Source organism: Zootoca vivipara, chromosome 16 (genome assembly GCF_965207765.1).
Source record: "Zootoca vivipara chromosome 16, rZooViv2.hap1.1, whole genome shotgun sequence".
Taxonomy (NCBI): domain Eukaryota; kingdom Metazoa; phylum Chordata; class Lepidosauria; order Squamata; family Lacertidae; genus Zootoca; species Zootoca vivipara.
Genome location: NC_142599.1, coordinates 13,802,474 through 13,830,033, shown reverse-complemented (window position 1 = coordinate 13,830,033; position 27,560 = coordinate 13,802,474). Strand labels below are relative to the sequence as shown.

General features: G+C 45.2%; 1 protein-coding gene across 13 annotated transcripts in view; it reads right to left on the bottom strand.

The window, feature by feature from the left end:
- Positions 1-27,560, bottom strand: part of HIC2 (HIC ZBTB transcriptional repressor 2) — a 132,462-nt gene that overhangs the window by 28,083 nt on the left and 76,819 nt on the right. For all 13 annotated transcript variants that reach the window (XM_088660162.1, XM_088660161.1, XM_088660163.1 and 10 more), the window contains exon 2: positions 17,429-17,477. The gene's annotated coding sequence lies outside the window, so the exon portion shown is untranslated. The remainder of the gene's footprint in view (positions 1-17,428; positions 17,478-27,560) is intronic.

The following is a 27,560-nucleotide window of genomic DNA, read 5'->3' as shown; positions in this document are numbered from 1 at the left end:
AAGCTGAACTACTTATGAAGCAGCCTGAAGATGAGCTACCAGAGAGATTCCTGCATTGCAGGGGCTTGGCCTAGATGACCCTCAGGGTCCCTTCCAACTCTATGATTCCATGAAAGCAAAACGACATTTCCTTGCAGCTTCAGTCTACAAGAAAGGACTTGAGCATCACTGACAACATAATCTCCTCCTCTCTCATGGAGCTGAATCAGGCAGGAGTCTCTCCTAACTCTACCTAGAGATGCTGGTGATTGAATCCGAGGGCTTTCTGCCGGTTCCCTCATTGCGAGAAGCCAAGTTGCAGGGAACCAGACACCCGCCCTGTGGAACGCCCTCCCAGCAGATGTCAAGGCAATTAAGTAACTATTTTACTTTTAGAAGACAACTGAAGGCGGCCCAGTTTAGGGAAGTTTTTAATGTTTCATAGAATCATAGAATCATAGAGTTGGAAGAGACCACAAGGGCCATCCAGTCCAACCCCCTGCCAAGCAGGAAACACCATCAAAGCATTCCTGACAGATGGCTGTCAAGCCTCTGCTTAAAGACCTCCAAAGAAGGAGACTCCACCACACTCCTTGGCAGCAAATTCCACTGCCGAACAGCTCTTACTGTCAGGAAGTTCTTCCTAATGTTTAGGTGGAATTTTCTTTCTTGTAGTTTGAATCCGTTGCTCCGTGTCCGCTTCTCTGGAGCAGCAGAAAACAACCTTTCTCCCTCCTCTATATGACATCCTTTTATATATTTGAACATGGTTATCATATCACCCCTTAACCTTCTCTTCTCCAGGCTAAACATACCCAGCTCCCTAAGCCGTTCCTCATAAGGCATCGTTTCCAGGCCTTTGACCATTTTGGTTGCCCTCTTCTGGACACGTTCCAGCTTATCAGTATCCTTCTTGAACTGTGGTGCCCAGAACTGGACACAGTACTCCAGGTGAGGTCTGACCAGAGCAGAATACAGTGGTACTATTACTTCCCTTGATCTAGATGCTATACTCCTATTGATGCAGCCCAGAATTGCATTGGCTTTTTTAGCTGCTGCATCACACTGCTGACTCATGTCAAGTTTGTGGTCTACCAAGACTCCTAGATCCTTTTCACATGTACTGCTCTCAAGCCAGGTGTCTCCCATGTTTGATGCTGTACTGTTTTTAATATTCGGTTGGAAGCCGCCCAGAGTGGCTGGGGAAACCCAGCCAGATGGGCGGGGTATAAATAATAAATTTATTATTATTATTATCTGGGACCTTCAGTGTAAGAACATATTAAGAGTCCTGCTGGATCTGGCAAATGGCCCATCTAAATCCAGCATCCTGTTCTCACAGTGACCAACCAGATGCTTATGGGAAGCCCACAAAGCATTGGACCCCCACACGCTTTGCAAAGATATATCATTTAAGGCTTAAGCTCACCATTATGTTGGAAAGAGGTTCCTATATTCATGCTTGGTGGGAGTGCACTGTGGTCCACACCTTTGGGGGAAATTTTTTTAATCTGACCTCCAAAATCACCAAACAATATATCCCTCCTAATTCGGCACTTGCCTTATTATCATTAGATTTGACCCCAAATTCTACCCTTAAATCTAAAGAGTTAATTTCCTTCCTGTACACAGCAGCTAGACGAGTTATTGCCCAACGACAGAAGGAAACGTCTAAAATACCAATAGTGACTCAGGGTTGATAACATCTGGAGCCTTGCTATATCAAAACGCCTCACGTACCATCGGTGACTAAGCAAAGGCATCTCCAAAAACAGGTACCTTTGAAACGATCTGCCTCTTCCTTTTTCTCTTTGTTGACAAGCCAACAAACCACCAAAAAGCAAACAAAGAGAAAAGGGGGTAGATGTGGTATTTGTTGTGCCGGGACAATTAAGATTTACGTACTTGTGGAAACATTCTCAAACACACAAACACATATATGAAAACATGAAATAGAAATGTCATTTTACAATTTCATGTATCCATATACAAAAGTCAACTATGGTTTAAAGAATATTGTGTACACAGTAGGTGTTCATGGTTACTATTATAATTTAAGCAGAATGTCAAATGGTATGAGTGAAGATAAAATATAAGGTTGAAGATCGTCTTGGAATCTTACGCTCCAATAATTAACCTCATTTTGCAATCAACCTGTTTGGTGCACAGCCTTCAATCTATCTGTTATAATATGAAGGTTTTGTCAACAGTGCTATAACCCCATGGGTTTTCATTGCACTGAAAGATGGCAATTGGTATATCTGATTTCTTGTTTCTTGCTATGACTGGTCTGGTTGCAGACCAGCCTATTGCAAATTCCAAATCTTCCCTGTTTGCTATGCCTGTCAGATATTTTACACACACACACACACACACACACACATACCTTGAGCTGTGCCTGGTAGTAGTTGTTGTTTTTAGAAACCAAGTAAAATTCTGTTTCTTAAATGGGTAGCGTAATTTGTGAGTTTGGACACATCACGCCAAAAATTGGGTGAAGTCAAATTGTCACGTTTCGGTCTTCCATCTTGATTCAATGAAGAACGCTGTTCCCACCTCAAGGAATCTCGCACCAGGTTTGGCAACGATATTTTGTAAGGTGTTCGAATATACAGATAACCAACGGCCAGATTGACAGAGAAACCACTTTCCAAAAATATATACAGTGGTACCTCTACTTACGAATTTAATGCGTTCCGAACGCACATTTGTAAGTCGAAAAAAATTGCAAGTCGAATCCCATTGGGAGAAAAAATTCGTAAGTCGAAGCAACCCTATCTAAAAATTCGTAAGTAGAAAAAATCCTATCTGAACCGCATCCAAGATGGCGGACGGAGCTCCATTCGTAAGCAGAGGTACCACTGTAGTAGACATCACCCTTCATCATTATGAATTCAAGGCCCATTTTCAACCATTAAAACGCCAATTAAATTTTGGATAAAATTGGGAGGAGTTCAGCGGATGTAGATTTCGTTAAACGTCACCCCAAAACTTCCACACCCTCCCAATTCAAGCTCTGGTGACTTGGAACGTCAAAGATGCAAGCTTCATCAAAAGCCACGTTCTTTTTAAGTCATTTTCTGGATCTATTTTTACACGCGTTTTCAAAGCCACGTAGAGAAATGGAATATCCAAAGAGGAACTTCAGGTTCTTCTCTTCAGACCTTTGAAAAACAACAACATACCACAATATTCAAAATACCCAGTGGGTCTTATTTCAACATTCACACCATTGCTCAACTTAAAAATAAAAAAGTCTGAGGGCTGCATTTCAGGGAGAGGGTGGTAACAGTTTCTGGTTAGTAAAAATAAAATAAAAAACCAAGGCACAGCTCCTGCAGCCAATTGGAAGTTGTGTCGGATGTTTGGCTTCCCAAGAAGGTTCGCCAACTGGAGTAACCACTTCCGGTTTCCAATCGTTTGGGAGCCTAAACATTTGACTCCCAAGGCGTTTGACAAACTAAGGTAAAACTGTAATGGCTGAAAATAATTGGCTTCAGATCTTTGCCAAATGGGCAGCGGTTGGGGAGGAGGAGCTTGAAGCACAGCCCTCTCCCCTCCCGGAGGTCGCTAGCCCTAGGAAGGGATGAGCTACGTAGGAATGGGGTTGGGGCCAGGAGGCTCGCCCTGCTCCCTAAAATATCACTAGTTTGCTCATGTCTATATACAGTGGTACCTTGGTTCTCAAACTTAATCCATTCCGGAAGTCTGTTCCAAAACCAAAGCGTTCCAAAACCAAGGTGCGCAAAATGGATTAATCCGTTCCAGACTTTTGAAAACAATCCCTAAAACAGCAAATTAATTTCACTATTAATATACTTCTTCTTAATTGCATTTCAGTCCAACAATTACTTTGATAAAATACATTTCTTATGTGCTTTAGATACCTATTAGGCTTTAGATACCTATTAGGTCCATAAATGACCATACAGCATATACCGTGTTTCTCCGAAAATAAGACAACGTCTTATATTTATTTTTCCTCAAAAAAACAAAACACTATGGCTTATTTTCAGGGGATGTCTTATTTTGTTCCTCCACCTCCTGCCGCAGCTGGCATTGCTGCTGCGCCTATCACTATGTCTTATTTTCGGGGTATGGCTTATATTCCTTGAATGCTTAAAAATCCTGCTATGGCTTATTTTATGACTACGTCTTAAAATAGGAGAAACAGGGTATTCAACACACAAAAACAGCGACAATTCGTCGTTGGCAAAGGACAGCTGGACATATAAAGGGCCCCATTACCTTCAGTAGCTTAGGGCCATGGGTAGGCAAACTAAGGCCCGGGGGCCGGATCCGGCCCAATCGCCTTCTAAATCCGGCCCGCAGATGGTCCAGGAATCAGCGGGTTTTTACATGAGTAGAATGTGTCCTTTTACAGTGGTACCTCGGGTTAAGAACTTAATTCGTTCTGGAGGTCCGTTCTTAACCTGAAACTGTTCTTAACCTGAGGTACCACTTTCGCTAATGGGGCCTCCCACTGCTGCCGCACAATTTCTGTTCTCATCCTGAAGCAAAGTTCTTAACCCGAGGTACTATTTCTGGGTTAGCGGAGTCTGTAACCTGAAGCGTCTGTAACCTGAGGTACCACTGTATTTAAAATGCATCTTTGGGTTATTTGTGGGGCCTGCCTGGTGTTTTTACATGAGCAGAATGTGTGCTTTTATTTAAAATGCATCTCTGGGTTATTTGTGGGGCATAGGAATTGCTTCACGCCCCCCCCCCAATACAGTGGTACCTCAACTTACGAACAACTCGACAACCGAATTTTTCAACTTACGAATGGGGCAAATGGCCGCACGCTTACGAATTTTTTGACATCCGAACGGAAACCGCGGCGGTTTTAGATAGGGTTTTTTCAACTTATGAATTTTTAGATGGAGTTGCTTTGACTTATGAATTTTTCCGTTTCCAATGCATTCCAATGGGAAATCGCATTTCCAATGGCGCTTTTCGACTTACGAATTTGCAATCAACCTGTTTGGTGCACAGCCTTCAATCTATCTGTTATAATACGAAGGTGCCTTCGGAACGGTTCAAATTCGTAAGTCGAGGCACCACTGGCCTGGCCCCCCACAAGGTGTGAGGGACAATGGACCGGCCCCCTGCTGAAAAAGTTTGCTGACCCCTGGGCTTAGAGCAGGTATCCCCAAACTGCGGCCCTCCAGATGTTTTGGCCTACAACTCCCATGATCCCTAGCTAAGAGGACCAGTGGTCAGGGATGATGGGAATTGTAGTACAAAACATCTGGAGGGCCAAAGTTTGGGGATACCTGGCTTACAGCCTCATCAAGCCTAAATCCTGCCCTGGCTCCAGCCCAATGTGGAGATCTTGAGAGCCAAACCAACTGGCCCGGACCTCCTTCCCTGCACTGCCCTAAGCGGAAGTGGCTGTTGAGGGTCTCGACTGCAGGCGCTGATGGTCGGGGAGGTTTCTCTGAGCGGTCCTGGTCCAACAAGCTCGGACACAACGGTCTCACTTATCTTTCGCAGCCTGCTCTGAGCCATGAGCCCTCGACCGGCTGCCCCCGTAGCCTCCAGTTCAGGCTGTGTCCCGGTCACTGCTAGATTCAGGGGGTCATGACAAGGGATAATGAGAGAATTCGGTTCTTTCACAGGCCAAAAGATGTAAATGCCTACTTGGTTTTCAAAGATCAGACCACAAAAGAAAGAAAACAACTGTTAAAATAAACTCTCGTTTTCCATCGCAAGGAGGGAAGAGATATTACTGAAATAAAGGCGGCTTTTTATATAACAGGTCTGATAAAAAGCCCCAGTCCCAATTGGGATGGTATCAGATCCAGCTACTTAATTAACCTCTCTTAAAAATAGGAGCGTATTTTGCTACAGGAAGCAGAGGAAAGCAAATAAGGAGAGGGAAATAAAAGAACTCAAGGGAGACCTTTCACTATCCCACAAAGTTTTCCCTGCTCTGATATGTATTATTCACCGATTCCATCCTGCTGCTTTGTTTAAGCAAAGTGCAATCTCAGGAAACCCAGCTTAAAAAAGGCTTAGCAAACATTGTGCCCCCCCAAAAGAAGTAGTTATAATTACACTGAAATAATTAGAATATTCACAAAAACCTCTCACTGAATACAACTCAGCATGTGGCAGTGGGAGGATTAAGTATTCACAAAGTTTTCAATCTTGCGCAGAGATATCAAAGCACCTTTAGTACGAAATCACTAAATGTTTCTTACAGGACTTGCGCAACAGGAGGCAATGTATGGATCTGAATACACAGACGCCTCTTTGAAAAGCATTTTGGAGCAATTGAGTTTGTTCCATAGCAAGTGCCATGTCCATGACAGTGGAGGGCTTGCAGTGGAAGCGGGCCGTAAAGTCAACATATGCAAGCTTCTAGTCCTCATGGTAGCAGCAGACTTTTTTTCACACACACACACACAACTTTAAGAAGTGGGGAAAATAGAGCTTTTTTGTTTTTTAAGCACAACTGAATCCTGTTTCTCAACTTGTCAAAAGTTTGTAAATCCAGAAATTAAGACGTTCCAGAGGTTGGCACACCCTTTAAGAGAGGGCAACATTTCAGAATAAGGTTCTTATAGAAAGTGCCAAATCATGTGTAACACACAATACAATCTTCCAAAGCCTTTTAAAAAAAAAAAATCCCCAATGCAATTAGTGACTTGGAAGAGGGATCATTTTGATAGAGACAATAACACAGGAGGAAAGGATTAAAAACACCCACCACCCTAATCCCCACCGCACAGCTGTTTTTAAGCTTACACACACACACACACACACACACACACACACACACACACACACACACACCCTTCATGGATCTTATAGGTCATGTATTATCTGACTCCAAGTGAACATTTTCATCAATTAGAGCCTGGCATCTGCCGCAAGGTAAAGAGGATATGCACGTTAGTTACCCACATCTAAGATAAAAGGCTACGTAAATGAGCCTTGTTAGCCACGGTGAATCTTAACCACGGTTTAGGGCAGGGATAGCCAAAGTGGTGCCTTCTGAGTATTGTGCACTACGACTCCCATCGGCCCAAGAAATCCGAAGTCAATGGGCGGGGATGATGTGAGTTGTAGTTTCAACAGCGTCTGGGGAGCCCCAGGTTGACTACCCCTGGTTTATGGAAACAGGCCAGCTGAAAATCTTGGTTTTCTGAACCATGGTTTTTCTCATTTTGCTAAACCAGAGTGAGAAACCTGGGGGCCCAGAAGATGGGATGACTTGGTGGAGACGCAACGCTGTAAGGTCTTATGAGGCTTGGGACCCCAATACCTCACAGTCTGCCTCTGCCCAGATAAGCTGCCCCCAGACCTTGCAAGCAACACCTGAGGCCTTCCTTCGTGTGTCCTTCCTCCGGGGGTCTGGAGGGTGGCAACACAAGAAGGGTCCTTTCGCGTGGTGGCTCCCCACTTGTGGAATGCTTCCCCCTACGGAGGCTTGCCTCGCACCATCATTACATAGCATTAGGCACAAGGCAAAAACATTTCTTTTTCATTGGGCTTTTGGATTTTGAGCGTGTGGGACGTTTTAGCCCTGTTTTAGATTTTTTTCTATGCTTTGTTCTGTGCTAGTTTTAATGTATGTGTTCACTTCTTTTGAGTCACCTTGGTTTTTAAAAATAAACACCTGATAAATTTAACAAACAAACTAGGGTTTAGTGTTACACCTGGTGTGGTCAACCACACTGGATTGCAACTCCCATCATCCCTAACAAGGGGCCATGAGAGTAGAAGACCACTGGGCCCACAGGATCTCCTCCAAAATGCAGCTAAGATTGACCTCACTTCCAGGTTCGAAACTTGACAACAAAGCACAAGTTAATAATAATTTTTAAAAAAGCAAAAGCTTCCAATCGCCTCTTCGCAAACACATCAGAGGAGAGCTCTAAAGTCCACAGCACAGGAGTGGAGAACTACAAGTCCTAAGCCCCAGCCAACATGGCCACCTTCTGCTTCCAGCAATCCTTTGCAGTCCGCAGAATCCTATGCAGTCCGCTCTGTGAGGGGAATAGGCATCTTCTAATAGCTCTTAGCACCCTACAGTTCCCAGGATTTTTTTCCGGAAGGGGGAGCCATGACTGCTTAAAGTCGCATGATACCACTTCGAATGTAAAGTGCAGACTGGAGTCCTGGACTAGGGACTGGAAATCTTCTAAACGCACATTTGCGCTCAGCCATAAAACCGAGCAATAAATAAACCCTGCATGAGTTGGGGAATACAGTTGCACAGAAGGGGCACGATTGTGAGGTTTTGTATGTCACTGGTTTTATGTACATTTGGGGGCAAGGGAAATCTGTCTTGAGGGCCTTAGCTACATATTTTTTATAAATATTTGGTTGGGCCCCGTTGTTACTGAATCCCTGTTTCTTCTTCTTCTTCTTCTTCTTCTTCTTCTTCTTCTTCTTCTTCTTCTTCTTCTTCTTCTTCTTCTTCTTCTACTACTACTACTACTACAGTGGTACCTTGGTTTATGAACTCAATCCGTTCCGGAAGTCCGTTCTTAAACCAAGGCGTGCTTTCCCATAGCAGTAGGGGACTCAATTTACAAAAGGAACACACTCAACATGTTCTGCTTCCAAGGCAAAGTTCACAAACCAAACCAAGCTGTTCTGAAACCAAGATACCACTGTACTATTTATTGAATTTATATGTCACCCTATACCTGGAAGTCTCAGGGGGGTTCACAGAAAAGATCAACATAAAAACCAGAATATATATAATCAAAATAAAAACAGCAACCCAATAACACCCCCCTCAAAAAAGAGCCACATTTTTAAAAGGGCACAGGACTCTTTTACTGATTTTTATCACCCATTTCCCCAACACTTATTGTCTTCGTGCTGCATTTTTGCACGTTGCTTAGCTATCTTGAAATATTAAGCAGTTTAAAAGCATTTCTAGATAAAATAAATATTCAGTTACGCACGGCAGCATCCTGCAACCTCGACAGATACTGTTGGACTACAACTCCCATCATCCCTGACCACTGGGAACAGCTGGCTATGGATGGATGGAAGTTGTAGTTCAATGCTATCTGGGGACTCAAGATGGACGAACGCTGCTGTAACATGGTGACTTGAAATGGCACCGAGGGCAAGATTTGAGGCTGGAGCAGCTATAGAATTTTGTCAAAGAGGGACCCCCCCCCCCATCTGTCCGTGCCACATTCAGGGTTGCTCCTGGCAGGTCAAACTGGTTTGGCTGCTGTGACAAAGTAGGAACGAGCTTACAGATGGCATTTAAGTTTCTATGAAGGTATTTAGGAGTTGACTTTGGGGGGCTTTTCAGTCCCGTGATCACAGTAAACACACCGGTTAAGCTGATTACATCAAAACTGATTAGTTAGCCCATTGTAGGCTTACAAAAATAAAATAAAAAACCAACAGCTCTAGACTCTCAAGAATGTGCCAAAAGATGACAACACTATCAAAGCAAATAGAAACTGCAACTGATCTCCATTACGTCTGGGTAGGGTAGGGCAGGAGTGTAGGCAAAACACAATAAAAATGAAAGGGTTGCAAGAATATAAAGAAGGTTGCAATTGCATGAGGAGTGGTAGGCTAAAAAATGAAATGTTAGTGCTTACGGGAAATAAAAGAGTATGCAATATACTTGGCGTGATAGTACTTTGTTGTATATTATAGGATATTACTATCAAGTTCTGTGTAGGATTGGTGTGTACATGGGTGTATATACAGAGGACCCCTGGACAGTTAAGTCCAGTCAAAGAGGACTATGGGGCGCTCATCTCGCTTTTAGGCCAAGGGAGCTGGCGTTTGTCCACAGACAGCTTTCCGGGTCATGTGGCCAGCAGGACTAAACCGCTTCTGGCGGGCCCAACCAGTTTATTAACTTACTTAATAAACGGAACACCGTGACGGAAACCAGAGCGCACGGAAATGCCATTTACCTTCCTGCCGCAGCGGTACCTATTTATCTACTTGCACTGGTGTGCTTTTGAACTGCTAAGTTGGCAGGAGGTTGGAACAGAGCAATGGGAGCTCACCCCATCACGGGGATTCGAACCACCGACCTTCTGATCAGCAAGCCCAAGAGGTTCAGTGGTTTAGACCACGGTGCCACCCATGCCTCCATATATATAGAATCACAGAGTATATGCAGAATCATAGAGTTGGGACCATAAGGTCTAGCCACCTGCAAGGCAGGAATCAGAGCTAAAGAATCCCTGACAGGTGCCATTCAACCAAAAACCTCCAATGAAGGAAATAAGTGTGTGTGTGTGTGTGTGTGTGTGTGTGTGTGTGTGTGTGCATATGCACATGTATGTATGTATGTATGTATGTGTGTGTGTGTGTGTGTGTGTGTACTAGCTGGCCAGGCCCCGCGTTGCTGTAGCTCATCCCTGTGATTCCCCCCACCCTGTCCCGATCCATGACCTATCCCGTCCCCTCCTGCCCCCATCCCACACCCAGGTGAGTCCCCACTTCCATTCAGCCTAGTCCGTAAAGGCGAGCCTCCATTTGGCCTAGCTGCAGTACCAGTGTAGCCTCCGATAGAGGGCCAAGGTTTTCTAACTGTAGTACCAGTGTAGCCGCTGCTAGAGGGCGCTGTGTTGCAACCTCTTCTGCCTTCTTCTATTTCCCAGCTTCCCCAGATGTCTACTGGAGGGAGCATTTTTTTGTACAGAAATCCAGGTTTCTACCTGTGCTAGGTGTGTCATCTGGTCAATGTAAGTGGATGGATACACCCCCACTTGTGACTCTGATGTTGTGGGCAAAAGTTGAGGGCGATCGGGCAAGTAGTTGTGGAGAAAGGTGTGGAATAATAAACACGCACCTTCTACACACACACACACACACACACACACACACACACACACACACACACACAAAGCACATGCATTTATTTGTCAGAATTCTCCCCAACCTTTCCCATAATGATCCAGAGCAGATCATAACAATTTAGCATACTGTTATAAAATAAGCAAAACGGCAGCAACCATTTAAAAAAAGGTTATCACCACAGCAGGTGTGCAGCTAAGCACTTCCTGGAGCTGAAGTCATGGCCGCCCGCTGTCTACATTTCCCACTAAAAAGTGGAGAATAAACCTGACAAGTGGCATTAATGTGCAATAACGTAAGAACAGCATATTGGATTAGGCCAATGGTCCATTTAGTCCAGCATCCTGTTCTCACAGTGGCAACCAGATGTGCTTGGGAAGCCTGAAAGCAGGACCTAAATATTTATCCAGTCCTGTGGTTTCCAGGAAATGGGATTCGGAAGCATCCAGGCCAACTTCCTGTTCCTGCAGGGGCCAACCAGATGCGTAGGGGGACTCCGAAAGCAGAATCCGAAAGCAACTGCACCGTCCCCACTCCCAGTTCCCATCAACTGGCCTTCGGAGGCATACTGCCTCCAGCAGTGGAAGCAGAACGTTATACTCCCAACCTGTTTTAACACCAGAGATGGTCTATGGCTACAGGAGAGACACACCAAAATTATTTTCTGACCGCCCCACGCCCTGCTGGGAATTGCAGTTTGGAGTTGACTTGAAGGAAGGAAGCAGTTCTGCGTTGGGTCAAATAATCCCTGGCCCAGGGACAACAATTTGAGAATTTCTGGTGTCAAAATTCACGGCACGGATAAATCAGAGGTGCACAGCTTTCCCACTGAGGAACCAGAGCTGGGTTATAATCACTCAGGAAATGGCCAAGAAACTCTCTGGGAACCTTTCGTCCCTTCTTGAGATGCTCCCCAAACCACCACCACCGCTGCTGCTGCTGCTATTCTCAATAAAGTGGTTTGGTAGCTACCAGCCAACCCTCACCCCCAAAATTCCCCAGCCCAGCTTCTTCACCTGGAAAATGGGAAAACCTGGGGGCCGCTTTTTGGTCAGCCCTACGAGAAGCACAAAGGAGAAAGCCAGGAGAAAGCCAGGCACGTGAGGGGCGAAAGGGAGCAACTCCTTTACGCTTCCCCCAATCAAATTCCTTGGTTCCCAAGGCATCCAGCAGCCATAACCCAACAGGTGCTGCCCCTTGAAATATACCGAGAGGCACAATTGCATCCTGTGGACTCCATAGGAAGGATTAGGTTAGGACCCTGGCACACCAGCTGTAGCTCACCCCACAGGGGTATCTGATAACTGCCCTCAAAAGGGAAGTTATTTTCAAAAGCGTACCCTGGCCTGCGGCTTTAGAAATGTTTTAGGCACAGAACATTTGTGCTGCAGCAGCCTCTCTCTCTCTCTCTCTCTCTCTCTCTCTCTCTCTCTCTCTCTCTCTCTCTCTCACACACACACACACACACACACACACACACAAATACACTCATGAAGAAGCAAATGCTTGGACCTGACATGCTGTCTCCGTGGGAGCCAACTGTGGGGTGTGATAAGAAAAGAAAGGATTTAACGCAGAAAGCTATCTTAGGCCATTGCTTGCAATGCACCAGCTTGGTTTAATAAAGTTCCCTGAATTAGTTTTTTGAAAATATCTGAACTACCCCCCTTGGAAGCAGTTCTCGTAATTGCTGGGTGAACTAGATGTGAATTACTGTAAGTTCATTCCGGGGTAATTTGCAGTTCATCTTCCCACTTCTTACATTTTTGAACTCTTTGGGTCTTGAAGCCTAGCCATCTTAATTTCAGGGCGGTCAAAACCATTCACAAACCCCTGTGTTTGTGTGTTTTGAGGTCTTCCTTAGGTGTGTTTCATACTTCAGCACAGCATGCATGCAACATTTGGAAAAGGGCTGGAAAAAAGGATTGCTGAGCGTCATTTGGATAAACGTGAACTGAACATAAACCAAGCGCGTCTGTTGAACTGGAACCAGATCCTTTTGGGACATACTGAACTGGAATGAGATTCTTTTTTAAAAAATGAACTTTCTAAGCCCTGCCAAAGACAAAGCAAGAGTTCTCTACAAGAGTTCACTAGGAAAAAAAGGAGGGGGTGTGTGCATTCCCACAACCGTTTATTCCATTCCCCCCAACATTTCCTTAATGGTTAATTTCCACATTACATTTGAGCTCTCACACGACGTAGAAGCCACTTCCGGAAAACTAATGAAACATAGCCCATGTTTGATGCTCAATGTTATTTGATTCCAGAAAAAAAAATCTGTACCCCTCAACCCAGAAAATTGTGAAAGTAAGTGACAAAATTGGGGTGGTACAGTGCTTTCCTGTGGTTTTCATTTTTTTGGGGGGGGGGAGAAAATCACGTGTGGAAAGAGGGGGCGAGAAGCACCATTGTCCAGTGACTTTCATTGTTGTGTTCTGCCACGTCCACCGGTGTGCAAGAAATTAAAAATGGCATAGCGGTCAGAAAGCCCTTTCCATCACAACAACAGGAACCACAGTGTGTAGCGATCATTAAAAAAAGAGACAGAAGCACTAGAATCACGAAAAAACAAACAAACGTAGTGCAATATTTCCCACCTCTGAAGGCACCCAAAAGAAAAGTGGAAACCTCGGGAGTTGAGTAGCAGATTTCCCTCTCATTCCGTGCCGAACAAGAATGAGCAGCTGAGAAACGGCGCTGCTTTGGTCCGTGGTGCCCATTTCCAGAGGGAAATGCTGATTGCATTGGATGACCCATGGGATGCAGTGGATGAAGCTTCCAAGAGAGAAGCAGGGGTGGGGCTGGGGGGCAGGAAAGCAGGACACGAACTCGGCGAAGCCAAGGGTCTGGCTCCACACAGAGCCTCTTTGGAAGAGATTGCGGGGTGTGATGTGAGAAGGAAACCTCAGCATCGAGAGCACCGGTGCCAAAATGAATATTTTCCAAAGGAAGACGAGCAACACTAGCACGGCACCGAACGGAGGAATGTTAGGGATAAACAGAAAAAGGTTAGGAAATGCTGGATGCCAAGAGGTGTTTATGCCGTCCGGAGCTCTGTTTCGGGAACAGGTGCTCAATGGGAAACAAAGTAATAAAAAAGCAGCAGGTAAATGTTCACGCTTAAGGTCGCTGAAGGTTTGCCAAGTCTGCTCACGGCTCATTAAAATGGCAGAGATGGAGGAAAGGAAGCCCTCCAGAAGATAATGGACACCCTTTCAGTCCCAGCTAGCATAGAATCATAGAAATGTAGAGCTGGAAGGGACTGAGAAGGTCATCTAAGCCTGCAAAACAGTCGCCCCTGAGTGGGAAGACACTTATTTATTGAAATAACTTACATGGTCCTGCCATGAATACAATTTAAGAATGCCAAGGCTGGGGACCTTTTTTTGCCGCCAGAAGACCACAGTTTCTCATGGGCAAAATTTGTGCCGTTTTCACTTTATAGTGACAGGCGTGGCTAGAGGCAAAAGATGGTGGAGAAACAAATTTGACTCTCTCTCTCTCACACACACACCTTTCCACCTAGCCTGCATTGCAGCCAGCCGGTCCTACACGCATGGGAATATATGCTCACCTCTCCATCCTGCCATCCAAACAAGCAAGAGCATTATCATACTTCCAGGGCGCATTTCCACTTGAGGGTGTGGAGCAGAGTTGGCAAAGGGCGTGGTCTGAGGGAGGGAGGAGCCTACGGAGAGCCCCAAGGCTCAAACAGGAATGCCATACTTGGCCCCCAGCCCTGTGACACCGCGCCACCTTTTTTTCTAGAGTCACAAACCATTGTGGTTCTTACTGGGGTCTAAAACTGAACTGGTAGCTCACTCTCGGTTCCAAATACAGTCGTACCTTGGAAGTCGAACAGAATCTGTTCCGGAAGCCCCGTTCGACTTCCAGAACGTCCGGAAACCAAAGCGTGGCTTCTGATTGGAGCTTCCTGCAGCCAATCGGAAGCCGCGTCGGACGTTTGTCTTCCAAAAAAAGTTCGAAAACCGGAACACTCACTTCCGGTTTTCGATCGTTCGGGAGCCGAAACGTTTGCCAAATAAGCCATTCGAGATCCAAGGTACGACTGTGCGAAGAACATAGGGTTTTGACAACCGTGTTGCCGGGTGATAAGAGCAGTAGCCACTGAGAATCACAGGAAATGTTCATCTCCAATCTCTCCCGGAAGCGCAAATCTGGAAGTCACCATAGCCATTTTCTGGCCACTCTGGCGCAGATCAGATGGAAGATGCTGTGAGCGAGTCTTTGCTTTGCATTCGCCTCAAGCCGCCGACAGCAGCTGTCAAAACTGAAATGCAGAAGTCCTTTTGGGGTAGGTGTTCCTAACCTTTGCGAGAGGGCCATCGTAATTTCCCTCCTTTTACCCAGAGTCATCCGCTAACGAAGTCTGTCTTATTAAGAGCTCGAGAGGAGGGAAACCGCCCAAACAGCCGACGCAGCCATCTCGCGAGCCTGCCAGGAAGCTTTCTTGGAACCTGGCTTTCCCCTTCAACAATAGTTTATAGTTCCAAGGAATACTGCACATATGCGTGTGCAAACACACACACAAACACACGCACCCCGGAGAGTATGGGGGAAGGGGAGAGCAGAGCCACACGAAATTTTTTCCGTTTTGTGTAAGTAATCGCAATCAAGAGAGAAGACGCAGTCCCATCTTGCATTTCCTTCCCTCAGCCAAAAGGGTCAGGAAGAGGTTATGGGAAAATATGAAACATGTGTCTCTTGGATAGAAAGATCTAACACATGCTCCCTTGCAGGAAATGTACAGGAAAGAACCCAAGAGGACGGGTGCGCGCTCGCCAAAATATTCCCATAGAAACAAACGCTAAGTAACATCTTGGTTATGGATTTTGCATGTGTGTTCATCACCTGAACTGCTGGCCCCGGAATCAACTCCAAGGTTCTCTCTCCCCATCACCGCCCCACCTTCTTAAATATTTTTCTTCTCCAATGTTCTCACTGGCTGTAAATGCTTTCTGTTTAAAACAGTAACACAGAAAGACTGATAATGTTCCATATTTCCCCCCCCTTCTTTGGGGGATCTGCTAAAAACATTTCTGTTCAGACAAGCCTACCCAGATATCTAGGATGTTGTTTTGGGTTTTAATCCATTTATAGCTTGTTGTCGATTTCAACTTTTTAAAATGTTTTCAGTCAGTGGTTCCCAAAATTTTCAGGCCACCGCCCCGCTCGGTTCCAGAAACTTATCCCCAGTAACAATGGCACATTTGTTCAAAAGTCAATTGAAATTATTGAGTTTAATGAATTCAACAAAGCTAATGAACTTGATACAGTGATACTAGTTTTTTCAGAATCTGATAGCCAGGATTTATAACTCCAGTGCCGCCGCCCCACATTCGGCAAATCCCATCCCATTTGGAAGCAGTACCAACTCACCAGCAGGATACCACCCACTTTGGGAACCACTGCTTTAAATTATGGCTGTTGATTGTTTTATCAATAATTTGATTGTTTTATCTTTTTGTAAACCACACTTGGGGGAGGGTTGCATTTTTTTTTACACAATCGAGTGATGCATAACTCTCATGAAATAAATAAGTGTGTGTGTGTGTCTGTGTATTTGGAAGGATGTGCCACTTAATTAAATCTCCAGCTGATTAATCACGTAGGTTCATTAATCTGGTGAAACCTGCATGCAGATAAACCAATTGCTTATCCTATACCCTTTCTAAAAATGCTGGCTCTTTTGGAGTTTTATACTGGGCTGTTGGTTTTGTTTTGATTTTATGTATTTGATATTTTATGTGACCCACCCTGAGACCTTCGGGCATAGAAATTTAATAATAATAATAATAATAATAATAATAATTGTTTGAAAGGGGCAGAGGACACTCTCCTTATATAGAACAGGGATGCGGAATCTGAAGCGCCCTGGCATTTTCCATCACTAGGGACTCGTAGAGCAATGGCCCTCATCTATACATTTCTGCAGATTCTAATGGGTTCCTAATGCAGAACCGCAACACCTTTCTTTCAGAGAAACCCCTCTGGAATAACCACCAGACAACCCCCCCCCATGGGGTGCACAGGTCTGCACTGAAAAGCGATGCTGTGACCCCCTCTTCTTTTCTAACCACCCTGATCTGAGAAGTACAAGAAGCTATGGATGGCCAAATCTATCAGTTTTGGGTTCTCCCAGTTTCTCAATTTACCGCTCTTAAATTCAGTCCGCCATCATTTCTGCGTCAGCTGTAAGATTTAGCCCTCACATTTTGGTGTGGACTTTTACCCCAAACGCACACTTCCCGGAATCACTTTACTGCATTTTTGTACGGCACTCTTGCCCATTCATGCGCTCTCAGGCACATTTCCCCCTAATATATGCATTTTATGGTTATGAGCACCGCCCTGCAAAATGTGGACAGCTTCGGCTCTCGAATGAGTCGAAGGAGGTGCATTTAAGCTCTGTGTGTTGTTTCGGGAAGTGCAAATCAGGTAGATTCGCTTTGAAATGAGAAACAAACCACATTTCTCCTCCATCCCTGGTTGGAATGCACAGTGAGATTTAACTAATCAGAGGAACTCTTGGATACAACACAGCACTTCCATTTCTGGACAGCAAAGAAGCTAAGAGCATTTTAAATATATATTTGTGTTTTGTGTGTGTTTCTTCTCTTACCTCAGCTACCAACAGGGGGAGTTCGCCCTGGGGCAACAGGCAACATTACCTGCAGGAAAGAGAGAGAAAGTGGTCAATGGTCAATTGGTTTTTCTCAGGGGTAAATAGCATGAATAAGCAAACCCTTATCGCTTCCTCTCCATCATTTACCCCTCTACCCTGCTCTGCTAAAATAGGGGTGGAGAGAGACTTGGGAACCCAGGACCACAAATGGCCTTCAGTTTAATTTCATGCAGGTGAAGCGGGGCTAGGGGGTCGAATCCTGAAAGTTTTTTTTGGGGGGTGCTGAAAAAGAAATGGGGGGAGAGAGAAACGGGGGGGGTTGAAAGAGAGAAAAGGGTGGAGAGACAGGGGGTTGCCAGAGAGAGGGTGGGGTACCATCTCCGCTTTCTTGGTTCTGGTTCTCTACAGTACAGTGGTACCTTGGTTCTCTGTTCCGGAAGTCCGTTCCAAAACCAAAAAGTTCCAAAACCAAGGCGCGCTTTCCCATAGAAAGCAATGCAAAATGGATTAATCCGTTCCGGACTTTTTAAAAACAACCCCTAAAACAGCAATTTAGCATGAATTTTACTATCCAACGAGACCACTGAGTCATAAAATGAAAGCAATAAATAATGTACTGCAGCCACACAATCAATCAATCAATCAATCAGTAGCTGAACTGGGGTTCCACACAGTCACAAAAACAAAACAAAAAGAGCCGCATAAATAAAACTGCAAAATAAATAGCAAAAACAGACAGACCGCGGTGTAACACTCAAATCGGAAGCGTAACACTCAAAACGGAGCACGTTCGGCTTCTGAAAAAAAGTTTGCAAACCAGAATGCTTAATTCTGGGTTTGCAGTGTTTGGGTTCCAAGTTGTTTGAGTACCAAAGCGTTTGAGAACCAAGGTACCACTGTACTGGCTTCTGCTAACTGACAGCATGAGCGCTCCCCTCCTCGCCAACTGATTATCCCTGGGGCAATGCAACCAACATAAAAAAATATTTCCTCCCTCTATCCTACAAGAAATGCCTATTGAGAAAACAAACCACCCCCCTTTTGCCTTCCACAGGGGCGACCCAGACAACGGGAGGGTGGTATGCAGAGCGATATGGATAGAGGCAGGGCCGGCTCTAGGGGTAGTCTGGGTGGCGTGGGGCGCCAGGGCACCAGCCCGGTAGGGGGGGGAGCCGTGCGGAAACCGTACCGCGCGCTGCGCCCACCCACCAGCCGCAGCAAGAAACGGAGCGGGGGCAACGGAGCGATCTCCGCACCATGGTGCCAGAGCGCCCGACATGCTTGAGACGGCCCTGGATAGAGGCGTACACACACGATGCTCCCTAAATCACAGTCCATCCCTCGCCCACCAATTTGCTCAACACAGCGTGGCAATAACCTTCCCCCTTCCCCAACCTCTGATAGAGAGATCTGTCTTGGAGCTTCTTGGAGCTGTTTCGGTTGCTAGCTTTGTCGGGTGATGGTGGTCACCCCCACCCAATCACAGTTCTAGAGTAACAGGTTCGCAATATGCCTTTAAAAAAATGTGTCAGGCAGGCTGGAAAGTTTTCTGCTCCCGAATGCTTTTAGACCCAGCCCAATGCAAATTAAAGGCCCAGAGATTTTGATATACAGTGGTACCTCGACTTACGAACGACTCGACAACCGAATTTTTCGACTTACGAATGGGGCAAATGGCCGCACGCTTACGAATGTCTCGACATCCAAACGGAAACCGTGGCGGTTTTAGATAGGGTCTAACAGTCCAGGCCAGGCTTCCTCAAACTCGGCCCTCCAGATGTTTTTGGCCTACAAATCCCATGATCCCTAGCTAGCAGGACCAGTGGTCAGGGATGATGGGAATTGTAGTCTCAAAACATCTGGAAGGCCAAATTTGAGGAAGCCTGGTCCAAAGCTGTCTGCGCTGCACTGTGATACCTGAAGAGGATAGTGGCCAGTTATCAACGAGAAACAAGCATGTCAACGCCTTAGGACCTTAACTGGTTCATTTCAATCAATCAATCAATCAACTCATCATAGCCAATAGAGCAAAAATTAAAAAGCACACAGCACCCAAGAATCTAAGAGGTAAACAAATTGCAGGGTACAACATATGAACAATCATACAATTGGTCTCTGAAGATTGTCCTTTCAGTTCACTGCTACCGATAGAAATTTACCATGGACAATGATGAGTTTTTATCTTCCATTAGATGTTAAGCATAAAATTGAACTGGCTGTTCTGGTAGTTTGGTCAACAAAGCATTCACCGTATACTGCCAAACTCCAAACGCCACAATTTCAGAACAGAAGGACGTGATCTATAGAACTAGAAAAGCAACATCTAAATCCGGCAATGGTAGAATTCGAATTTCAAAACTTTTCCAAATGTCATTACATACTGAAATCCAACTGGGAGATACTTCAGAATTAATAACAAAATCACTCAAAATTCACCCAAGACTAGAGAGATTCCACCAAACCATGATTCACCAGCAATTTACCAATTACTAATTCAACAATTAAACTCTGCCGTTATGAAAAAGGAAACCAAGTCGCCTTTCTTTTCTATCCCTTCCACAGCAAAACTGTAACACAGGTCTAGGCAGACAGTCCACCAATTCTAATATGAAACACATTTAGGTAGATAGGTCAGCAGAATATGAACATCGAAATATATTTTGCCAAGCCAATGCATATTTCTGATGGGAAAACGTTTCCCCCCTCACATCCCTTTCAGCTCTAATTAATCTCCGGTCATGGTGATATACTGAAAAGCCATGGTTTCATGGTTCAGACGCCTGTTGCGCCAATGATAAATGGTATTCCTCCATTAACAGCAGCATCACATATATAAAAGGCACCAGTAATAACCGGGGCATAATAAATGGAGCTCTGTAGCTCCAGAGATGGTAACTTCCATTAATAAAAATGAAGCTACACGGCACTTTAAGTGCTCACTCAACAACAGGAAATGTAAGAACATATAACAGGAGCCTTGCTGGAGGAGGCTAGTGGCCCAACTATGAGGAGGATGAATTAAATTTGTATACCGCCTTTTATCCGCAGGTCTCAGGGCAGTCCAAACCATAAAATTACAATATAAAAAACACAAAATCTAATGCAGTGGCCAACCGGTTAACTACGGGAAGCCAGCCTCGCATTCTGTGGCCACAGAGGTGGAATATACAGTGGTACCTCTACTAACGAATAACTCTACTTACGAATGTTTCTACTTACGAACGGAGTTCTGTCCGCCATCTTGGATGCGGTTTAGATAGGGTTTTTTCTACTTGCAAATTTTTAGATAGGGTTGCTTCGACTTACAATTTTTCTCCCAATGCATTCCTATGGGATTTGACTTACAATTTTTTTTCGACTTACAAATGTGCGTTCGGAACGCATTAAATTCGTAAGTAGAGGTACCACTGTAGCTTTATCCTCCAATTACTCCTACTCTCTCACAGCAGAAAAATCTGTGAGTGGCTCAAAGTAAAATAAATAAGTGTGAGCGAGCAAGCACATGTGTGCATGTGAGAGAGAGAGAGAGCAGAATCCTTAATAACTGCCCCCGACCCCCAGTCACCTTCCCTGTTGGTTTCAATGGGTACCCCAAAGTACTGCTATTATTATTATTATTATTATTATTATTATTATTATTATTAACATCTACTCATCTGACTGGGTTGCCCCAGCCACTCTGGGTGGCTCCCAACAAAATATTAAAAAACACTAATATCAAAATGATTGCAACCTTGTAAATAAGCGCCCGCCCACCCACCCCACGCAAATTGGCAAGCCTTCTGGGAGGGGGCTCTGGCAGAGAAGTACAGTGGTACCTCGGAAGTCAAACAGAATCCATTCCGGAAGTCCATTCGACTTCCAAAACGTTCGGAAACCAAGGTTTGGAAACTTGCGGTTCCAAAGAACGTTCTCAAACCAGAACACTCACTTCCGGGTTTGCGGTGTTCGGGAGCCAAAACGTTTGAGTGGCTATGCGTTCGTCAACCAAGGTACTACAGTACTGTAACTCCATGCTGTATTTCTAGATTGGGGATAGAGGCTTCTCTCCTCTGCCACCCCTTTTATTAAATCTCCAGTGGTAGGGCAGGGGGAGAAACCGCTGTCCGAAATCCTGAAGGGCTGCTGCCAGTCAGTGTAGACAACACTGAGCTGCATTGATCTGACTCGGCATAAGGCAGTTTTCTATACAGTGGTACCTCTACTTACGAATTTATTGCGTTCCGAACGCACATTCATAAGTCGAAAAAAATTGTAAGTCGAATCCCATAGGAATGCATTGGGAGAAAAAAATTCGTAAGTAGAAGCAACCCTATTTAAAAATTCGTAAGTAAGTAGAGTTATTCGTAAGTAGAGGTACCACTGTATCTCTCTTTGTACAGTGGTACCTCTACTTACGAATTTAATACGTTCCGAACACACATTTGTAAGTCAAAAAAATTTGTAAGTCGAATCCCATAGGAATGCATTGGGAGAAAAAAATCGTAAGTCGAAGCAACCCTATCTAAAAATTAGAAAGTAGAAAAAATCCTATCTAAACCGCATCCAAGATGGCGGACGGAGCTCCATTTGTAAGTAGAAAAATTCATAAGTAGAGTTATTTGTAAGTAGAGGTACCACTGTATCTCAGTCATTATCTGTACCAGATGAAGGGCTATTTTTTGAGAAAAAGAGGTGGCAGAATTCGCCATAAATGGTGCCCACCGGAGAGGGCAACTTATTTTCCGTGAGTTCTGGCTGAAAAAAAAAAGCCCTGACCGGATATGAAATCGTTTGGGGTTTTTAAAAACACCTTTACAAAAATAAAATAATACAAGAAGTTTTTAGCTGTTAAATCACCCTGAAAGGTTTTGCAGGAAACGATTCACAAATGAATGGGTACCTGGGATAGCTCAGTTGGTAAAGCACGACTCTTAATCTTAGCGTCGTGGGTTCGAGTCATGCACTGGGCGACATTGCAGGCAGCTGGGCTAGAAGACCCCCGTGGCCCTTTACAACTCTACAATTTTACTATGATTCCATGAAAGAAAAGTACATGTTTCGCAATGCTCCGCCGCCCCCCCCCCCCCGTGCGATCACCCGCTGCACACCAACTCACATTCAGTGGGCTGGGAGGAAAATGCCTGCCCACAAAAACAAACCCACCCCATTATCTGGGACTGCGCAGAGACCAAGAGAAAGATAATCCCACAGGAACAAAATAAAGCCAAGAATGTAGGACAGTAAAAGAAGAAAAATGCAGCAGTCGCAGTAATATTAAAGCAAATGAGCAAGTATCAGTCGAAACTGAGTTAGTACAGTCGGACCTTGCATCCCGAAAGCCTTGCAAGTTGAACATTTTGGCTCCTGAACGCCGCAAACCTGGAAGTGACTGTTCCGGTTTGCAAACGTTCTTTGGAACCCGAACGTCCGACGTGGGTCCCGCGGCTTCCGATTGGCCGCAGGAGCTTCCTGCAGCCAATCGGAAGCCGTGCTTTGAACGTTTTGGAAGTCGAACGGACTTTACAAGCCCCAGTTTGAATTTGTGTGCATTTTAGTTAGGGGCAAAAGTTGCCTTGTGCTGAGTCAGACCAAAAGGACATCTGCGGGTATAGGGCGGTCAAACACATTTAATTAACGACAGGCATAGGCATAGGCAAACCCGGCCCTCCAGATGTTTTGGGACTACAACTCTCATCATCCCTAGCTAACAGGACCAGTGGTCAGGGATGATGGGAACTGTAGTCTCAAAACAGGAGCGCAGAGTTTGCCTATGCCTGATGAACGACGACTACAGCCCAATACTGCCTGTGTTGACTGGCGGCATGGCTCTCCATGGTTTCATGGAGGAGCCTTTCGCAGTCCTGCCTCGGGGTGCTGTTAGGGACTGAACGCGGCGTATGCAAAGTGGTGCTCCCACCACTGAGCAACACAGCCCTTCCCCTCCACTCAGGACCACAAGACATTTTGCAGAACAGGAAAAGGGGCAAGAGAGCGAAAGCAGACATTCTGTTGCGTTCAACCCTCATCACCTGTTGCAAAATGCCAATTCAGATCAAGAACCAGAGAGGTAGAGAAAAGGGGGGGGGATTAAGTGTGTGTGGGAAGGGGGTGTAAAGCGAGAAAGAGGAAAGTAAAAATTCCAAGATTGAGGACCCAGGATGGGGTGAGAGGAGGGCAGGATGAAACCGAGTGAGCATCTAAGATTACAGTGTACAATTTCTTGGCTCGTACCCAGCAGCTGGAAAGCATTCTATGGACTCAGGCCAAAATGTTAAGTTATTATATTCAAAAGACCATCTGAATTCTCCCCCCCCCCCCAGCTCAAACGAGGCCGGCTTGCGGCTCTCGTTTATGCTGTATATCAACTGAATATCAAACCGCATTTTCCGCCTCCTGAATAATAAAAGCTTGGTACTTTAGGCCTCCCATATGTTCTATTGTTAACATTATTTCCAAACACCCGGGCTGCTGCTCTGTTCCTGAGGGCTCCACTAGGCATTCCAGGAGTATTGCTTAAATTTCTTTTTTAAGGGCACAAACACACAAACACACACAGAAACCAGCAGTACGAAAACCAAGACAACGAGTTAAAAGCAGAAATGGAAACAACATTCGACGTGGAGAAGATATACCCCAGATGGAACTGAAAGCGATTTGATACACACAATTGCTGTCATTTTTTAAATGGTTGTATGTGCAATTGCTTTAAAACCGAAATTTATACGGTATATGCAATTGTTTCAACTGCTTTTTTTACATGTGGACAGAACTGCTTTTACTGCACAGCGAGTGAGGTGCCTAATGGGAAGGGATTAATAAACGAAGAACAGGTGGATCTATATATCTATGTAACTGTTATGATATTATAGTGTTTGTTTGCATGTGCAAAATCTATATGCAATTGATATTTGCAGTATTTGCAAAAGATTCAAGGTTGCCCCATGGGGAGCAATTAATAGAGGCAATAAATAGAGATTGAAATAAATTATCAGAGGTGGGTATCTAATCTTTAAGAGCGCCCCCCCCCCTGCTCTGCTCTGGGTTTTCTTAAGCCCATTGTAACATGCAAACTGTTTTCTGCAGGAGGCAGGCAGCGGCAGCTGGCAACAGCCATCCTTTGCCTCCCTAATCAGGAGGTGAGCGACGCCATAAACCAACCTAACAAAAGGAGACCACACAGAATCAAGTAGCTCACAAAGAGGAGCCCGGGCTGATTATGCCACTATTATGGGGCGGGGGAGAGGGAGAGAGAGAGAGAGAGAGAGAGAGAGAGAGAGGAGAGAGAGAGAGAGAGAGGCGGCCTGTGAATTTAAACCAGGAATTCAAACCGCACCCGTACAGAGACATCACCTTGCTTAGCCGGAGCAGGGAGGTTCCCTTCATAAAAATGGGGGGGGGGGAGAGAGAGCCAGGGTGTTTGCATCGATATGCAAACCATGCAAATATCAAATTATTTGCAACAAGCAAAGACGAAAGCCATGCGTCAATATTTGCACTTGAGGATCGCAAAACTTCATAGCTGACATCAGAACTCAAGGCAAACTTGGGGAGGGAAAAACCAGAGGTCTATGAAACTTTCCCGAACCCAATTCAAAGCCTGTGCGCGTAAAATAGGCATTTTAAACCCATTCATTCCGTATTTTAAATCTCCTAGCAGAGCTATAATTATAAGGGTTTATCCTGCTGTCAAATTTGCTTGAATTTTTTTAAACGGTTGTCTTGATTTGATCTATTTTTGGAGTTTGTTTTGAGCTCTACGTATTGTAGTGCTTGCTTCCTTGGGAAGGTATCTGCTCTGAAAGCCAGCTTAAGAATACATCAATGAATGAATGAATGAATGGATGAATGGATGGATGAATGAATGAATGACAGCTCAGCTGGTTAGAGCACAGTGCTGATCATGTCAAGGTTGCAAGTTCGATCCCCGTATGGAACAGATGCATATTCCTGCACTGCAGGGGGCTGGACCAGATATTCCTCAGGGTCCCTTCCAACTCTCCCATTCTATGAATGAATTACTACCGATACCACACATACACGGCTGAGCAATATAAGCAAAAGCAAATTTACAGGATCACTGGGGTGCAGAGACCTGTCTAACTGGGGGAGAAGCAGGGACTTTGTGGTACCGCAGGTGCTTTGCTTGAAGAAGGTCTCTGCAAGGAGATACACTGAAGAAGTGTGCATGCACACGAAAGCTCATACCTATGACAAACTTAGCCTCTAAGGTGCTACTGGAAGGATTTTTTTATTTTGTTTTGCCTACGTCAGACCAACACGGCTACCTACCTATAACTATTACTGAAATAAAGGCACTTTTTGACGATATTCTAATTTTCCGAGTTTCACCTGTAAGCTTATACACCTGAGTTTCTAACACTGCCCAGCAGGATGCATGGCTGTGTGGGGATTCAAACCCACCCACCCCCTTGGTCCCCTACATCCTAGAGTCCAGCAATCTAACCACTGCCCCATGCTGGCTCTTTTCACTTCTAGGAGATGCAAGGATCTCCAGTTCATAAAACCCTACATATGAATCTGGAGGTGGAAGGGGCAGGTTCGAAAGCATGCTTTTAGACACTGGAGCCTCCAAACCCGCTTTGAGACACCACCACAGCCCATCCCGAGCGCCAGACAAAGGAGGCACAATGCACCTAGTGTTGGACGCTAAGCCTTCCGCAGCTGACTGAATGCCACTTAAAAAGACCTCACCCAAAATTCCTGAAAAAGCATAACCGTCTCACACCTCATCTCCCCGGGGATCCCGGCGCATTCTGGACACCGAGTCTGCTCAAAACGTTTATTAGAAGGGAAGTTTCCGCCAGGTTCGAATCACAGGCCGGTTCACCTGAACTGCCGCCACCCACCCAGTAATTATTGACAAGGAAATTGGTTGGTGTTTCGTGTAGAGGCAGAAACACTGGAGGAACCTGCTCGGGTGGGGGGTGGGGAGTCAGGCCCATCTTTTCCACATACCGATCTCTTTAATCAGCGACCTAGCCCCCTGGCCCTGCCCCACACCCCTGAGGAGGGCCCGACGGACTGGGGTAAAGCACCAGGTTTGGTATATAAATAGTAAATCTCAGGAAACATCAAAACAGGAGACGCAGCGTGTAATTGTCAACAACAAAGATGATAGACAGGCATGCAGAGTACAGTCGTACCTTGGGAATTCGAACGGAATCCGTTCCGGGAGTCCGCCCGACTTCCAAAACGTTCGGAAACCAAAGCGCAGCTCCTGATTGGCCACAGGAAGCTCCTGCGGCCAATCGGAAGCGCCGTCGGGACATTCGGGTTCCAAAAATAGTTCACAAACTGGAACACTCACTTTCGGGTTTGTGCCGTTTGGGAGCCACAACGGCTGAGAACTAATTAAGCTGTTCGAAAACCAAGGTATGACTGTATCATGTAAAAATAAATGAATAGTACATCGCCACCTACAAGAACGATACAGAGTGCCATGGAAATGAGCTACAGGGCGGTATATAAATTCAATAAATAACAATAAATTGCATTGCGCAAAGCGCAGGCATATAACATTTCTAGGTGAAAATCCCACAGGGAATGCCAACGACGTCCTACTCGGAGTAGACCCACTGCAATGAATGCACCTAAGCTAGTCGTGCCTTAACTTCACTGGGTGAACTCGGGAGTCGGATTCCATAAGGTTTCAGAGCCTGGAAACTGCCATAAACCTCCCTTCTTAAACCTCACCACCTTTTGACTGCTTTATAGGTTTAAAGAGAATAGTAACTAGGAAAAGGCTTACCCTCTACCACCAGCCTGCCCTCGCAACATAAAAATCCCTGAAATCTAGCAATCAAAAGCTAAGGAGGAAAGGCTCTGCAGAAAGGGGATTATCTCGCTCTAGTCTAAAGCATGCAACTAAGGCGTGTTCAAAAAGTTAGAGTAGCCCAGGAGATTTTTTTTTTAAAAAAAGATATTTTCTCACCAAGGAAGCACCTTTGCGCTGCTCAATTACAACATGCAAAAAAGTAGGTATGAATAAGTCAGATGTAGGCCATAGTACAGAGGGGGGCGGGGCGGATAAAAGCACTTGCCCCTTCTTAAATTATATTCCTGCAGTGTGCAGAAGAACAGATGGACAACAAAAGTGGGTTCTGCAGGCCCTTATGGTGGCTAAGAG